This window comes from Scophthalmus maximus, chromosome 20, assembly GCF_022379125.1.
Source record: "Scophthalmus maximus strain ysfricsl-2021 chromosome 20, ASM2237912v1, whole genome shotgun sequence".
NCBI lineage: Eukaryota > Metazoa > Chordata > Actinopteri > Pleuronectiformes > Scophthalmidae > Scophthalmus > Scophthalmus maximus.
In genome coordinates this window covers 8,989,199-9,005,000 of record NC_061534.1, presented here as the reverse complement: position 1 = coordinate 9,005,000, position 15,802 = coordinate 8,989,199, and the positions used below count along the sequence as shown (strand labels likewise).

Here is a 15,802-nt window from a genome sequence, read left to right as displayed (position 1 = left end):
TTGTTACAAAAGCTTTGAAAATAGAAAAAGAGCAAACGTCAAGTCTAGATGTCTCTTCGAGTGTTTAAATGGTTTAAAGCGTATTATGTGTTAACACATTGTCGCACTGTTCAATGCACTTTTCAAAAATCAAGACTTGCCTTTTGTCACATTGTCACGTGTTTTGTAAAAATGAAGATAAGTGAAAACGAGAGTAAATACAGTAGAGCTGCTGTTTATATGGAGGATCACCAAGACTTTAGTATTCATTTCTGTTCTGTCCTCACTTTACCGAGTGTTCAGCTTTTGGCCGTCATCACAGCAAGGGAAAAACCACGCAAAACACAAACACATACGCTGTGCCACAATTTGCACATTTTTTCAAATTTGTAGAAATGGCAGCGACGGCACCAAGGCCGGCATAACTCATCTCACATTGCATGACACAGGGGTCACACACAAGCACAAGTCAAAGGAGTGTAATAATATTCCATATAGTTTTATATGATAGTAATATAAATGCAGCAAAGGCATTCGTGAGAAAAAAAAGCTGCTAATCGTCTTACCCTACAACCTGAGAGCCGCCCATGGGATTCTATGGTTACGCTAAAAGGCCTTAATGAAGTGTTTATTAAGTGTGCAGGTGTCGAGTATTGAGTAATCCAGTTATTCAGTGCCAGTGATAACAAGTTAATCCCTTCATGTCCTGAGCCAGTAAACAGAAAGCTGTGTGGTATCGTTTTGTTGCTTATTGGTGAAAAGTTCGGAGTCAAACTTGTTGCGTGGGTAAAAACAAACGAGAGTTTAAATTATGAATTATTTTTTTTATCAAAACAGCAAAAGGCTTCACTATCTGATCGACTTCACTGTAAAGCTTCTTGAAAAAGCTAAATGTTTTGTACGTTTTCTTCTCAAGAAACAAAATGTTGACGGACAGACGGACTGCTCATTACATCCCCCCACACTTTATGTTGGGTGGATGAAAAAGAAATATGGGCTCCATGTACCAGCGGCATATCTTGCAAAATAAAAAAGCCTGTACATCATTTTTTACAGCCTTTTGCACACTGGCTCCTTTTGACCATGCTCCCTGGCCCTGGCTGTAGTAACGCACGAAGGAATGTATACAACCCAACCCTTTGGAACCGCCACTGGACTCCATTTGTGCACCTCTCTGCGGACCAGTCGACACAGACAGGTGGGGTTAAAATGGCAAACTAACTGGCCATAGATGCCCCCAGAAAGAATCCGTTCATTAAAAGGGACGCTCCCATGGCCATTGTGATTAATGGTGTTTGGACAAATTGAGTTTTTTACTACTCCAAAAATTCAGAGGGAATCAATGGAAGGAGCTGCTCCCACTGCCTCTTGCCAAACTACCTGCTCTGTGTTGTTGGAGAGGGATTGAGGGGGCGCAGGGGAGGAAGGGAGGGAGGGAGGGAGGGAGGGAGTCTTCAGTGCATATTTTCCGTGTGCACCCACACCCCTCCCTTGGCCGTAGTGCTGAAAGCTCTTTTGTGCGTTTGTCGGCGGTGTGAAGGCTGCAGTGATACAGCACACACTTCAGGTCCTTCACTGTGTGGTCACTGGTAATATTTTAATGGCAAAATTGTCCTTATCTCAGCAGCTACTTAGTCAATCAGAGGGAGGATTTCAGAGGAGAAAAGTCTCATTTATGGAGCTGCAAAATAGTTTGCAAGTCCAGAAATAGACCCGCATTAACCTGCACGCCGTGATAAAGATCGAGATGAACTGAAAGGCCGAGCGCTCGGGCAGAAACTGAAGACGATGAAACGGTGAGAGACCTCTACAATTGACATAATTGCCCCCCCTCAGCACATGACCGTCACTTATTAAATAAAGTAAATGTCTGAACGAGTAAATGAAATGAGGTGGTGGTTTTCTGGACAAACAAGGTCACACAGTAATAGGGAGGTGAATCTTACAACTGTGAGGTTGCATGCTGGGGTAATCAGTGACCTTCTGCCAAAGTGGATTTCTTTTCTTCTCCATCTGGGACTAGAGGACTAGGTAATTCTAATTGGACTGAACACTTGTAGGATGTGTGAGATGTTTCCTTCTCAGCAGCAAATACGATAAATACATGTTTTATTTTTCAACCACCGAGGGACGTGCGGCACATTTTTCATAATGTCACATAACTTCTTCGAAGACGAACACATTGATTACATCTCGTTCCACCAGTGCAACCAGAAAAATATACTTGAATATACTTTTCTACACATCAGGAGGATAACCCAGATACATATGATACAGATTTGACGCTCTTACATTTTTTGAGTAGACATATTTTCTCGTAGGCATCAGCTCACAGTGCTTGCAACAGGGCCTGCCCGATATATAGATATCGGTTGGTCGATGTGAATCTTTCACAGACATATCAGTAGCAGCGTTTATGTTTCCTGATATGCACAGATATGAAAACTTTTATTTTACAGGATAAGCAACGTGGAAAATAATTATAAAATGTATATTTCCAAACTCAAGTTCTATATTTTTGGATGTATTCGTGTTTTCTTTTTATCTGTGATATATATCAATATTATGCTGATAAGCGCAGATAGAAAAGAGCACATGTGGATTGCTGGAATGATTTGCATATACAGTTCACAGATGCATATGCAAGTCAGTGATCAACAGTCAAAATTGAAGCCATTCAAAGTCAAGTACAGTTCAAGTCTGAAGTGAAACTCAAGTGCAAAATCAAATCCTCCCCTTTAGTCTGCAAGCTCAGAAATCAGACAGTGACTCCAAGAGGCAATCGATCAATAAAACAATCGCTACACGACCATCTCCATTTATTTCTTTTTGTACAGCAATCCCACTTGTTGCTTGGCCTCCAAGAGGCTCCCCACGTTAATCCCTCGGCTCGAACAACAAGCAGATAAGACTTCCTCGTTTTGCTCCGGGAACGTTTGAGCGATTGTTAAACCATCTGCTCCCGTGGCTGATGGGAAACCCAGAGGCCTCGCAGTCCTTGGCAGGGAAAAACCTCTGCGGTCGGCTGACCGACCCAGAGCTCATTTGTCAATCAGGCACCTTTTCCCTTAATTAGGAGAAACAGTCCAACAGCTCTGGTTGAGCTTCAACATAAACATTTAATTCAGAGGAGAAAAAAGCAAGTTGGTTACAAATCTCTGCCTCCCTGCCTGTGTTCCCTCTCGTTCATCCGGCCCCTCACAATACACACACATTGGAAAACTGACACCTGTTTTATTGCTTTATAATGAAATGGTCTCAGCAGGTTTGAAACATGATGTTTAACAAAATGACACATTATCTCTTGATATCGTTAAACTGTATAAAATCTGCACATGAAAATGCATTTATCTCTAGAGGGATATCTTTTTTTTTAGGCATCACGTTTGTTTTTTGAGGTAAAAGAATGTAATCATCTGTCATCATCATCCTCTAATATAAATCTGAATTCCTGTCCTCAGTGGGGGAATAACAGAGGATGAGCTCGGCGTTTTGTGATGGATCGTCAACTGCCACGTGAGACAACAGCTTGTCCTAATAGTTTACATCTGTGTAAAGTCATGGAGCACGTTGGACATGATCCAGGCGCATTTTCAACGCACTATGGTTATTTTTTAATGTAAGAGTCAAACTCTATGGATCAAGCTGTTGAGAATTTTTTTCAACGCAAAACATAATTGGCAGCGCAAGTATAGATGTTTCGATTCCAATACCGGTCTCCGAAATGCCTCCGATACTGCCAAAAATGCCAGGTCAGGTATCACTGAGTACGCAAGTAATATTTTAAAATTGGCTATTTGTTTTAATGCTAATGATGAACCACTATTAGACATTATCGAAACTGAACCACCTCATGGGCAATGAACTGAGTGCTTGCGTTGTGCTGTGAGAACGTTTACTGTCAGCATTACGACTCTCATTCCATCAGGAATAACTTATCCAGTGGCATCCACACATACATTATTAGGAGTTCTATAGTGCATGTGAATCTCTCTGCCTCTCTGGAGACATTAGACACACCGAGCCATCAGTAGCCTTTCCCCCTGACGTTGTTGTTTGCTCTCTTCCCATGATAGCACGATGAAAACACAGGATGCAGCTCGGAGAGCGATGGGGCCGCGATCGATGTCTTTAACTTCTGCCCCTCCTCGCTTCTCAGCCCCCTTCTTTCCCTCTGACAGGCCGTCAAGGCTCCCTCTTCCGCTAATGTATCTGAATGCAGTGTCATGCGGGGCCTCGCAGCCTCGCAAGCAGTCGATAAATACTGGAAACACTATCCATCTCTGAAACATCACTCCTTCACTTACTGTAAGTGCACATCACCGCGGGCACCCGCCCCACACCGCTGACAAGGCGAGCAAGACAACACCAGGCAGGCCGAGCCATGACCGAGCATCTTCGGACACAACCACAGACGTCGCGTTCGCTGCTTGAATTGCAGGGTACAGACAGCGTGTCTGAATTGGGCTGGCGCTTGCAAAATATGAGCCGGAATTTCGCATGATTCCAGGAGTAAGGGATAACCGACAGACAGAAGGCGCATGAGAATTAGTTTTTTCTCCTCATATTCTCTGAAATTTAAAACAACTCTCTGCTTTATGTTGGTATTTATTACCTGTGGGTTGACTGATCCCTCAGAGATATCCACTGCCACGGAGAACTATTGTTAGTCTCCAACACGGAAATAAGAGTTCCACATAAAGGAGTATGTATTGAAATTGTATTGAAATATTATTATAAAACATAATATGATATATATTTGGTCATTCAATACAAAGATTGTATCCATTGATAAATATCAATATCAGCCTAAACTAGAACCATCGCCTTTACATGTCAAGTTCATGAGATTCCCTCCAGGTGTTCCAGATTTCTCACGTCCATAAGCATATGACGGTGACCTTTGACCTTTAAGAACCAGTTTATCTTTGAGTCCTAGTGAATATTTGTGGCAAATGAAGGTTAATCAGCTAATAGAATAATAATGAAATGCAATAAATACAATACGATAAATAAAACTTGCTTCGTTTTTTGAGAAGGGCTTTGTACAAACGTGTGTGAAACAACATGATACACAATCTCTCTTTCGATGCTTTCGAAAGAAGGGCGAGCGTCATCAGTAGTTTTGGAATTCAATGCTCTGCTTTGAGACTTCATTCTGAGACTGACACTCTAGGGTGATATACAGTATCTTCATTTTTCAGTAAGTCTGTGTGACAGATGTGACAGATGTGACGCTGTGACGTGACAAAAAGCATTCAAACGTCCGCCGTGAGAAAACCGGGTCGACTCATGATATCGCTTGGTAACACTGAAGAGAAAGTAGCGGGGCTTAATTATTTAGCTCAATTATTCTCTGACTCACAGGACATGACTCAGTTCGGTCTTGTTCAGAGTCAGACAGTCTACAGTCTTGGTCAGATGTCAATTTCTGTACCCGGTTTACGAAACACTAACTCCATCAGTGATCAACACTGAAGGCCAAGAAGCGCCACTTCTCTCGCTACAAAAGATGCTTTCAGTCACTAGTAATATCCACTCTGTGTGGATCCACCTCTGTGACTCCATGGAAAAGTGTCGGTTTTCAGTAAATAATCGCATTCATTTGTTTTCAGCACTCCCGACTCAGGGTTTTGGCTGTTAAGACTGGAAACTTGTTGGCAGAAGCATCTCATTAGACTGTTCCCAACTAAAAAATATTCTGCTCCGTACTTTTCACGAGGTTACTGTATATGAGCACTTACAAATCTTAAGTTATGTGATGTACAATCTAAGCTGCGCTTGACTTTTAGTGCAGGAACATTCTATGCTCACAAAATCCTAGAGCTCATAATGAAAAACAAATAATAACCGAAATACCTCAACATTGAACCTGCAAGAACATTTCTTTGGGCAATTTATTGACGATCCTGGCAGGAACTTCTTTCAAATCTCACATTGTTAATTGTGCTTTCTACTGTATAAATAGTTTTGCTGCAATGTTCACACTTGTTCAAACTGTTTCTGTTAAAGCAGGTGTTCAGGATTACATTTCAGGCGGATCTATCAGCAGAACTTGAATATATTAACCATAATAATGTTTTCATCCTAGTGTAATCCACTGACACTGGGAATCATTTTGTTTCCGCCACCTTTGAATGGGCCCTTTGTGTCAACACAGGGAGCAGGACCACTTACACAAAGTCAACCGTGTTATATATCGTCGTGTTTCTACAGTAGCCCAGAATGGGGAAAAACAATCAGTAACTCTAGAGAAGATCTTACCTGAAGGCCAGGGGGGGGTATTCAGTGGGCTGCAGTCTTCGACCTTACCGCTAGATGTCACTAGAACCTGCACTCAACCTCTGAGAGCTCACAGCGTAGTGGGAATAAGTCAGGCAGCTGCGGGCAGTGAGCTTATACATCTGTCAATTAATGTGATTTTCTATTATCTGATCAGACCTCCACCGCGAAGAGCGAATGAATTAGTGCATTTTCCAATAACATTTTGAGTTAACTGTAACCTCCCAAGTCGGTGTTTATTAACGGCGCCATGGGTCCTGTGAGAGCGGCACCAGCTGCGCGTTATGTCCTGTCACCAGTCGCATTCTGTTTAACACCTTCGGCCGCGTCCCTCTCTTCCGCTGCCAAGAGCACTGGTGGGGTACTGCCGGGTCTGAGGACGCTTTGTGCCCACCCTCGGAGAACAAACGCTATCAAGACTCGACAGCGTGCCCCTCTGCCCATCCCCAGAGTGCAGCCAGTGCCAGCGTCTGTAACTGGAGAGCGGAGAGCAAAACAGCTGCTCCCCGTCTACCCGGCATCTGCCACAACTGTGATCTCATGGAACAAAGCGAGAATGCAACCACACGTTTCGACTGGCTGTTCAGTCACACTCCAGCCATTGTCCTCTCTCTCTCTCTCTCTCTCACTCTCGCACTGTCTCTCTCTACCTTTTCTTCTCAAGACGCAAAGCATGCGTACATGTTTTCAATCCATAATCTGTTCTACATTAGAATTTTTTTTTCTTTAGCCACACATTGTTTTATATATTTAACTTGAGTGAATGCGGGACCTTCATGCCCCCTTCATAAGATTTCTCATGTAAACCAGTGGTGCACCCAAGTTGGCCGCCAAGGCCAAGGCTGAGTTCTTCCAACTGACCGATGAGGATTTTTGGCAGACTTCTGTCCCGCAGACAAGTGTTTCAAACAAACAGGGTGCATCTACCATTTAATCGGTGACCACCTGTTTACAGTACTACTAGAGTTGTAATGTTGCTACAGTAGTAGTAAATAAGTGCTCCAGAGACTTACTGATGTACTTTCATTAAAAAAAGAGCACTTGCGAAACACCGATTGAGACCGATACAGCAGAAGCTGAATTATCCTGACTTTATGCCCCATAATGGGTCGGGCTCCAAAAATGCTACAAAGACAACAACAGACAGCATTGAGCCGCCTTGAGTTTTTTAATGGAGACTTCCATTGAAGCCGTGTCCCTTGACCTTTCTCAACTGTATCAGGACGCCCCGAGGACATTTTCAAAGAGGCGGCGAAGAGCCCTGCAGGAGAACCTTTGACAGACATTGAGTTAAGTGACTTAAAGGCAACACACTTGGCCTTGAACAAAAAAGAATTCTTGCTGGAAATAGTCACATTTTAGCTTCTTTTGTTGAAAAGCTCGGCATATTTGTGGCACATATAATATGTTTACGTATGGATTAAGTTTGATTAATTGGCTAGGATATTAATATATTATTTCTTACAACGCCAGGATATTTCATTCAGAAAACAAGTCGTAAAAAGGGCAACATCCATAGCCATAGAACATTCTGTGTTTGATCCACAGCCAAATACAATTTCATTGCTTTCATTCTTGGAATTAAAGGAAACTTAAAAGTGTGGGTCCGGTTGCAACCAAAGATTTCTACTTCAGACCGACTCAGTGTAACTCCCATTCACAGTTCCTTCAACGCTCTTTGACACTTTCTCAATAAGGCGCTGACAGCTGCTACCGACGCCGGTGCACTTGGAACACCGCTCCCTCCGCGGCTGCATGGCTTTACTCCACAAGAGAGCGAAAAAGGTGTTCAGGGGAGCCGCGCGGTATCCTGGCACACATCAGAGATTCCACTTTTGTATCACAGCAAGAGGAGCGACACTCCAGCACCAACGTGCAGCAGAGACAGGCGGTGCGTGTGTGAGTGGAGAGCCTCCCGTGATCCCCACACGAGCTTTGACAGTCCTTGTACCGAAAGGAAAGATGCAGGAGACATCGGAGCCGTTCATGCGCGCCATTGGCTGATGAGGGAAACGCCAAAACAGATGCACAGAGATCAAAAACAGTCCGCAGCCGCGCACGCAGCACTGCACAGTTATATTGGAGTACATAAGTGTCTCATGCTAAACCACGACGTCAGCATGCTGACATGCTCGCGGCACAAAAAGTGGTTTCACAGTGTTCACATTGTGAATTAGCTAAATGCAACTGATGCTGGTGGAAATGGCATTAGTTTTGCAGTAACTTGGTAATAAAGCAAATGCATTTTTGGAACATCGAATTCGCACTTGGCGATTGTGCAGCATCAAAAGCTGCCGCATTTGCCGTAAATCTCCATAAAATGTTATGGTAATCCGCGCCAGGGCTGTCGAGGCATTTCACTGAAAATTCAAAATGTCAACCCGCTGGCGGGGGGGGGGGGGCAAAAAAAATCGACACATTTCTACACCACTTCAAGCTCCTACTCCGGCTGACAAATCAGAAACTCTGCAACCTCTGAAAACCTTCTGCTGTGGTTGTTTGTTCACTGGCTGACCCTGGTAAGTGTAACTGGCTTTAGGACACTTAACCTCTTTGTTGGAAATCTAGCAATGAAACTAGTGCACTCATCACAGATGCCAGATTCATTTAATATTTACTATCTACCTTGACTTACTCAAAAACAGCGAGATGAACCAAAACGGAGGTTTCTCGATGACACGACAACTTACAGGAGGTTTACATTTGTACTTATTTAGACTCCTCCCACCTTTTTCTACGGGGTAGCTGAATCCCTCTAGTCCAGGCTGGTTTGATGAAGAGAGAAGGATGCTGTGTGTAAGGCAGCAGCGGTGAAATGGCCTTTGTGTACAACGAGCTAATAATGCATCGACTGCTGGGACTGCCGTTTAAACTGGAAAACAAAATGGGCAATTCTTGTCTTTCTTGGCCCAATGTCACAACTCCACCGCGAGCCATTAAATCAGCCACAAATTGGCCTCGGGTTGTATTCGCTTCTATAGTTAGATGTGGTGAGGCACGCAGCCAGGGCGGCCGTGTGACTGTAGGTATGGGAGAGTGTCAGTCCACCAGACAGCCTGTCTAGGAAGGATCAATACGGGATTATGGACAAATCCCCTCACTTCGGACCTCGGTTTTAAGTGTGTACAGGTGATTCCTAAACTCTCCAGCTTGGCAGTAAGACAAGCAAATAAATAACCCTTCTGTTTATATCCATCACATTTGAACTAAAATCCACAAGGCAGAAACAAGCTAATTTAATCTTTGTAATAAGTGCTTCCTTGTAGGTGCCATAGTTCTGAATGTATCTGTGTGTGTGTGCGTGTGTGTGTGTGTGCGCCTGTGTGTGTGTGTGTGTGTGTGTTCGCATGTTCTTAGAAAGTCTAGATGCTGCCTTCACCAGGTGTGACAACTTGACAGCTCCCCAAAAGTGAAGCCAAATAATCTTGGTTGCCCCCTGGTGGCTGGCTGCAGCGTAGGTCATAAACCATGTCAGCGGATGGGACACGGACCAAACTCAAAAGTCAATGCACCGGTGAGATTTATTTATTTCTCAAAGATGATTTCGGTCATTTTGAGTAGTTCTCATCGCACCGATGTATCTTCAAGTGTTCATTTTAATCCGATACTATAAAAAAAAGGGGGTTGAGACTTCATGATTGACCGCTGAGAACCATTCGCGATTCGATTGAGTGCGTGTGTCGGCGGAACCTCGACACCGCAGCGACTTACCTGCACAGACTCTGGCTCAAAAAGGACATCAAAAGCTCAAAAATGGCAGCGCCACTTGTGGAAAAATGAAACAGCAGCAGAGGAACGCTGGGCCCACACTGCTTGTTTGTTGTCACAGTGGAAGAGGTCGACTTAGCCGGGCCCGGTAATTCTAAATCGCCAAAAAGGGATGATTGACAGAATGACTGGCACTTACTGAGGTAAACTTGGGAGTGCGTACTCTGCACTGCCTGGGAAAAAAAATCCACAAGACCTACTCACAATGAGCTACACGGTTTATATATATTTCACATCATACTGCCAACGTCGGAAGAAACTGATCCTGAGCAGAGAATTCCCGCCTCGTTCCCTCTGCGGTTTTTAAATGGTCACAAAACAAACGTGGGCATTGTCCTGGGTTTGCTCGAGTTTTGTTCTGAATCGCTCTGTTCTTCAGAAAAAACGCTGGCCAGAGATCCCACCGTGGTGTTTAATGTGGCTCTGACGACTTTTTGGGGGGGAAAATCAAATAGAATATTCGAACGGTACAGGCGGTAATGCGTGCAGCATGTCATCTGTCTCCCAGAAGGAATCGCGAGGTCACTCACGGGGAAAACTAGGAAATGTGTGTAGCCATACACACTTTGGTCCTCGTAAAAAAAAAAAAAAAAAAACATCCACACGGGGCAAAATCATAGACAAAACAGTGCTGCTTAATTGACAACACATACATTTTTTAGATTTTTTTTTACCCGATTGCCACGAAGCCACACCACATTAGAAGTCTTTACTCAGCCAATTCCAGAGCGTTTCAACTTCGAGAACGGCACCGACAAAGTATCTCCGAGAGGGGAACACACATCTGCCTCATCTGTCAACACATCATAACGGAGTCAATAACAAACTCTGAGCTCAGGGTGAGGTGGCAGAGAGGTCAGTCCACCGTGTGAGTCCGTGTGTGCGTGTGTGTGTGTGTGTGTGTGTGTGTGTGTGTGTGTGTGTGTGTGTGTGTGTGTGTGTGTGTGTGTGTGTGTGTGTGTGTGTGTGTGTGTCTGAGCAGAAGCAGGGGAGGGAGGGAGAGAGAGAGAGAGAGAGAGAGAAGAGTCTATCCACAGTGTGGATGTGCTCTGCGGGTCTGTGCTCCCGGGCTCCCCGACCCCCCTGGGAACCGAAAGCCACAGCAGGCAACCTGAGACCTATGAGGTCACCCTCGGAGAGCACGGGCTACCGGCAGTTAGTGAGAAAGTGTACAAAACCCAAAGTCAACATTGCACAATTACTGGGGTTAATTGTATTTACAGTTGAGCAGCTGCGGCGGATTAAGAGGGTTCACCGATAAATTACGGTACACGGGGAAAAAAAAAAGAGGGGAAAAGAGTCTTCGCTGGCGTAGGTGTGTGAGAGGAAGGTTGCCTCGACATATATTTTTAAATGTGACTAACAAATCCTCACTGGCTCTTATGAAATGTTCCTTTTCTTGAGGGATACAAATCAAAAGTGGCGCACGGATCCAAGCACTAAGAGTCTGCGTGTTTAATGTCTGACCTACAATAAGATTGGATCAATTTTTTCAATGATAAACTCACATTCAAGCTCAGAGGAGGAACTCATCACTGAGATCACAACGCCTTCTCGTGTTTCCTGGAATGAAAGCCTGACTACTGCATCAATAACTTTCAAATTTCCTCCAATGCATTGCCGATTTCACGTAAATCATCTTTCCAATCCCTACACGGGTCTATCAAGGTGAACAAAAAAAGATATTGAGTAATATTCAGGATAGATTGTTCGTTTTTTTCTCTCCAAGCAGAGACAAAAGAGACAGAGACAGCGAGAGAGAGAGAGAGAGAGAGAGAGAGAGGACACAAGGTCAGACGTGTCAGCATGTGCAGTCCATGATGGACGACCACTTCCTCCCACTCAACAGGTTGTTAATGAAGACCTCTGTCCCCGTTCGACTTTATCTCAGTGCTGGTGTGCAGGGCTAAGACGAGTTGGAGAGATCAGCGTTAACTGGCAGCATTCGCCCGACACATGGTGGGAAAGGGAAAGAAACCCTGAAAAATATACGTGAGGAAACTGGATGAGTGCGCATCAAGGGGTGCGGAAATGATGTGGACCGTAAGCCGTGGCCTTTTGCGGTCACCAAATCTCAACCCAGTCAAACACCTGTTATCATCGAAAAAGCACCACATGAGGAAGTGTCTGCTGGACGAATGTTGTTCATCGCTCCAGTAGCGTTGCCACGACACACTGAAGCTCTTCTGGTGGCGTTAGACCCTACAAAGACGCAAAATGGCGTTTTTTTTGTTTTCCTCTGTCGCCCATCTGGACGTCTCCATCAGCTCCGCGGGCTCTCACTCCAGGAGCAAGTTTTTTGTTCCACTGTGACCTACCAGAGGGCAAAAAATAGCACAAGGACACGCCGAAATGAGCTCTGAAATGTTAACCGTGTGACCCTGGATTCTCTCTCAGCATGTGTTCATCATTTATGCAAGGATGCCACAAGAGGGGAGTTTTGCAAACTGAATGTGAACTGGGTTCAAATGTCACTGAAACGTCGGGATGATCGTCCACAGAATGTTTTTATCAAGCGCGAGTTTCTGCTTTCCTATGATCTGCGCGGAGGAATGTAAACAGTCATGGCGACTCATTAGGGTTTGTTTAGGACAAGTCATCTGTGGCTCTTGGCCCTCCGACGACCAGGTCACCACCTTTAATCTGTTTGTTGTAGCACAAAGAGGGAGCTGGGGACCTAGCGTTCGATTGACAACGTACCACTGAGGGTGGCTTTACACTCGTCTGACCGACGAAGCGCATTCGCAGTGTCTAGACGATCAGTTCGTGTCATGCTTCTCTTCGCACAGCGCATTAACCCTGCGCCCTCGCCGGACAGCCCCGTGATCAACGTCCGTCGAGAGTGCCTCGGTGATGATTCCCCCTTCTGGGTCCAATGTCAGGATCAGACGCCGGCGCAGGGAGACAGCCGACCCAGTCGAACAGGCCATGTAGCATTAATTTGTGATGCCAGATCTGTTGCAAAGGCACACGGATCCCCGTGCAGGCACCCGCCGACCGAGACGAGGCACGCAGACAGCTGTCCTGTCACTCCGTCTGATATATAGACAGGCAGCGGGTGAAGAAACGATTGGACGCAGTGAGACATCAATTGAGCCGACGGTGGGGGGGGGGGAGAACATCGAGACGATGATGAACTCCCTTTGTACTGGGTTCACGGTGTGAGCTTGCATCTGGACAAGAGAAACGCCGGCTGCTTGGGTTTCTGCAGTAACATATCAAACTCAAAGGGGCAGCTCCACATGCAGTTCAAGGTCGGTGTCTTCGAAAAATCCTTTTCATGCGTCCCCCAAAAGAATGCAGTGGACGCACAACAACATTTTTAAGACAATCTGACATTCGAACGTAATGTGGAAAGGGAAACTCCAGCCACTGGTCATCCGTAACATGAATTATCCGTTGAATGGTCATAAATTGAAGTGTTTCCTTTAACAAAAAGTCAAAGGACGATGAGCATATTCATACTGTCGCCACAAAAAAGTTGGAAAACTCTTTGTTCCTCACTTGCTCAGACACACACACTCGGCAGGCTTCACATGTAGCACACTTGAGACACACACACATGCCAGACATGTTTACACAGACGAAGTGGGATCTCACAGCAGAAACCCTGGGTTTTTTTTTGTCTCCGCCGGAGGATCCCTCATCCCCCCTGTCCCTTTATCCCTCCATCCACCCATGTCCTTCTGGACCCCGGGGGAAAGCTCGACTCCTCAGGACCGCCTGTCTCCCCCGTGCTCTGTTTTCCTTACTTTAGGCCAATTTGCTGCCTGCAGTGATGCTGTCGAGCCACCATGAGAATGTTCCCACAGCCGCACTCACAAAAGATGGTTTTCATGATCTGCAGCGTACACGCCGACACTGAACCCAAATAAAACAGCGGTGAGGAGGACCAGCGTGATTTCTGCCAACCGGCCTAATTGACAAGACCACTGGCTTTGCTCTGTTGTTGACGTTGGTTTGATGTGATGCCTCATCATCAGTCAGACTTGGACGCCTTGGATGAATCCCAACCAAACCTAACCCATGGAGCAGTAATCAGGTCTGGGAACGGCCCGTCCACACACACACACACACACACACACACACACACACACACACACACAGAACGGCCAGATCTCTGCCTCCCCTCTGTCCGAGCCTGTCAGCGAGACTGTGGCCCTGCTGTCTTTGATTGATGACTGCAGTTCGGCATATTTGCGAAGCTGACACGCGCTCGGCTCTGTTGGCCGGGAGTCGTCTCTGCTTTATTTAGTTTACATTATTCGTATTATTTCTCTGACCAACCCCGGCCGACGAGTGCACGTCCGCCCGCGCGCGCGCGTTTGTGAGCGTTTGTGCGCACGCAGGGAGGGTTCTTTTTCCATGTCCTCAGTTGTCCAGGTATGTGTAATGAAATCTCCAGCTCTGTTTTGAAAACCACGGGAGTTCCAGTCATTTTCACATTTGAGTTTTTTTTCTTTCTCGCTCAGCTCCCTTCTTTTCCCCTTTCCCTCTCACCCACTCGCGCTCCCATGGAACAGTCCACCCAAGGCTACTTACTGCTGAATTTGAAGTGCTTTTCAAAAAACTAAAATAAACACAGGTTTTTAAAGACGGGGAACACCCAGCCTCTTGACCATTCTCCGTCCAGACCAGAAAGCAGTACTTTGTGGAAAAGCTGCGTGTCCACAGCATCTCCGGCTCAAACTCCAATCGGGACACCGACAGAGCCGCAAGATGTTCGAGACGAGACACTTGTCGTCCGATGTCGTGCCATTGAGAGGTTTGTGCTCAGGGCCCCCGTGTAACGGCTCATCAGACCTGGTCTGTAGAGAAGGTCCCAAAAAAAAAGAGTGAAAGTACCATTGCTACGAGTCACAGTACGCAGATGGAGAAAAAGAAGGAGCTGCTGTTCACTAACGCAAACGCAAGCACAACCGCGCACACACACACACACACGCACGCACACACACACACACACACGCACGCACGCACACACGCACACACACACACACACAACCCTCATAAAATGTTAGGGAGTTCACACAAACTGTAAAACAGAGAGGCGCTTGTGATTAATTGGGACGTTTAACTAACAGTGAACTACTGCGCTTGCCTTCAGGTGTGGATTTAAATATCTTAAAGTGAACATGATATCCTTTTAATTCAACCTTTCCTTAGAATAACAGCTACTCGTTTAGGTTTCTCCCTCAAACTGTAAGTACCCGACAGTGAAAATTCATCACCCGCTCCATAATGCTTTCAGCACATGATGAGATCGATGTGCGATGGCGAGCAGGGGACGGAGCGGCGGCGGCGGCGGCGCTCACTCAGACCGACAGAGATGAGCTCTGTACAAACATGCAACTGCATTACCGAATACATTGTAGAGACTTCACTTCTACACACACGATACACGAGCATACGTGTCGGGAGGACAAAGCCAAACACCCGATTCCATCGGTGTCTATGAACCGAGGAGGCATCTCATCCGACCGAAACCGCTCTTCTGGCGCTTCGATCCGAATCGGTGTATTCTGGCCTGCCGACGCGCACTTGTACGCGGCCGTTGGCGTGTGACTGGCGCTCCCACGCACGGAGGTCATTAACAGCTGCGTCTGCTCTCGAGCACCTGCAACAACAAGGCAGGCGGTGGCAGGTTGGCCGACTGCTTCGCTCCGTCTTTCTCTTTTTTTTTTTTGTTGTAATCGGACCCTGCCTCCCTCCTCTCGGAGGACAGACCTGGAATGACAAAGAGAGGAGTAGATGTCTTCGCAGACCGGGCCGGACC

General features: G+C 45.9%; 1 protein-coding gene across 2 annotated transcripts in view; it reads right to left on the bottom strand.

Moving 5' to 3' along the window:
* Positions 1-15,802, bottom strand: part of bmpr1bb (bone morphogenetic protein receptor, type IBb) — a 44,870-nt gene that overhangs the window by 22,456 nt on the left and 6,612 nt on the right. The gene's annotated exons all lie outside the window — the stretch shown is intronic.